At 34.4% G+C, this 2,428-nt stretch overlaps 1 long non-coding RNA gene across 2 annotated transcripts in view; it reads left to right on the top strand.

Moving 5' to 3' along the window:
* Window positions 1-2,020, top strand: part of LOC107761068 (uncharacterized) — a 10,798-nt gene extending 8,778 nt beyond the window's left edge. Inside the window, exon 2 of one of the 2 annotated variants that reach the window (XR_012702077.1) lies at window positions 961-2,020. This is a non-coding gene — a long non-coding RNA (uncharacterized LOC107761068). Of the gene's footprint in view, window positions 1-197; window positions 539-960 lie in introns of those variants that run through there. The other variant, XR_012702076.1, reaches the window with a different exon arrangement.
* Window positions 2,021-2,428: the final 408 nt, after the last annotated feature.

Genomic DNA, 2,428 nt, shown 5'->3' with positions numbered 1-2,428 from the left:
CGATCTTCTCTAAATGAGTGTAACTTGACACTTGGGTATAGCTCTAGAGTAGTTTGTTCTCCCTGGGGTCTCTCTCCCTTCCCCTCTCTCTCTCTAGCTTATCTTTATATCATTGTGTTTTTCAAATTCTTGGTGCTGGACTTGTATTAATTAGTACTTTCTGTACAAAAAATGTTTAATATCTCATTCTCTTTTAGGAACAGGAGCAAGAAGCTCTTTTGATATAGTCCAGGACAAATACAAAATAGTGATGTTTTCGGGCTTCCAGTAATGCACAAATATTTGTAATATTGTTTATGGCTTTTAATGGGCTATGTGATTTCTGTTATTCGTATATGGTGTAAGCACTCATAAACATGATACATCTTATTGATCATGTGGTATAGAATAATGGTAGGAGATGAGAAATTAGTCATATACTTAGGTTTAATTTTGTTAATAATTAATACAAAAGTACAGCAAAATAAAAATATTTGCCCAGTTTTACACACGTTGGCCGGCCCCTCGGGAGGTAATATATAGCTTTATGTTTCTGTCACTATTGACCATAGACGAAACTGTTCTTCTGTGTTTGTGAAATATGGTTATCCTTAACTATTTATTGCTATTTGGAGTTGTAATCATTGGCAAATACGCGATTATAATTTAAATTGTTGGGCATGTGCTATGCACGGGCAACACTCATCTAGTTTATACTAATAAATAAAAACAAAAAATCCTCCATTTTTCTATCTCCTTCGTCTTCCTCCTTTTTTTTTTTTTTTTTTTAAAAAAAAAAAATTGCTGAAAACAACTCATACAGAAATAAAGCCAAAGGCAACGGTAAATGGACGTTTTGAAGGAGGATTTAAAATAAGAGGTTAGATTGATTGATTGATTGATTGATTGATTTGGGTACTTAGTGGTTCTTTTCATTGGATCGTTTATTTGATTTAGGTGGTTATTGTTTGTTTTGCATAGGAGATGGATTAACGGACAATGGAGGAGTAAATGTAAATTTGGGAAGCTATATTTTGTTTTTTGGAATTAATAAGGAGGTAATTTTTTCTATCCGATTTGGAAAGGGAACCGAACAAGGTTGTCCAAGGGTGAACATCAAACGGTCCCATTGTCTGTATTGCTGAAAAGGGAATTAGCCAATGAGAAGATTGAAATGCCCGAGATTTGTCACGGTCAAGCTAGTCAGAGCAAGAAAGGGGAAGAAGACTTCACCTTCCTCAAGACCGAATGCCAGCGGGTTTTGGGAGATGGAGTTACTACCTTTTCTGTTTTTGGGGTAGGATTTGATGTTTCTATCTTTTATGTTTTTAAGAAATGTGTCCTTTATCGATGCCTTTGCATAATAAATTATCATATTGGATCGTAGCTACCTTTAGGGTTCGATTGAATCCCCTTAGTCAGAAAATTACACTGTACAAAAAGAGTAAAAATAAATATTTTTCTGCACATATATAAGTCGTTGAATCCCCTTTGACATAGGTTCAAATCTTAGGCCTGACATTCTTACATTTTTTTGAATTCCCTTATTCAAATTCCAAGCTCCATCACTAGATTGTGGACATCACAGTGTCTTCTATATGCTCATGATATCTTTTGTATGCTAATGCTATATTCCTTCTTATCCTTCTTTTTGGATAAGAATTTGTCATATCAAATCATAGATTTCTTGCTGAATCTGATAAGTTCTGTAGTATCCTATGGCTGAGAAAGATGATCATGGTGCCAACTTTGGACATTTTTGCCTTGATCTTACTTTGACATGTTTTCCGCGTAGAATCAATAGTTATCTCAAGTGGGAGAAGTCCTTTATTTTTCCTTTTAAGATTGTTGGCCAGGAATCCACTAATTCTTGTGAATGAAGCATTTTTAGGTTATGTTTCTTGATAGAGAGTGATGTATAAGATTGTGCAATATTATATTTAGAGCTTGTAACTTATATTTTACCGGGTTCTGGGAATTGTATATACATTAAGTTGTAGTTTCATTTATGTAGTTGATGCTTTGAGATTTTAAGTTATTATTCCAGTCATTCCGCATGTTTGTTAGACTTACCTAGTCTTAGAGACTAAATGCCGTCATGACATCTTAAGGAGGGAGATATGGGTTGCGACATAGATCTTAAACTAATTCATCGCTGCAAAAAGGGTAAATGAATGAGAGTGGACTTAACACTTCTGAGTCTCTGACTTGCTATAGTATTACCTAAGAACAGAACCACTATCACCGAATCATGGCTACAGCTGCTGCATGCAAATTCCAAAACTAAAAATAAGAAGATAAAAAAGATTTGCCAAATTATGATTCAATAGTTATATTATTCCTCGACTCTCAAGATTATCAAATATCTAGATTTTACAAAATCCAACAACAACAACAAATCCAGTAGTTTCCCTTAGTGGAGTCTGGGAATGGTAACATGTATGTAGCC

The sequence above is a fragment of the Nicotiana tabacum genome, chromosome 18 (genome assembly GCF_000715075.1).
Source record: "Nicotiana tabacum cultivar K326 chromosome 18, ASM71507v2, whole genome shotgun sequence".
Classification (NCBI taxonomy): Eukaryota; Viridiplantae; Streptophyta; class Magnoliopsida; order Solanales; family Solanaceae; genus Nicotiana; species Nicotiana tabacum.
Note: the sequence above shows the minus strand (reverse complement) of the source record. Positions and strands in the feature narration are given on the sequence as shown.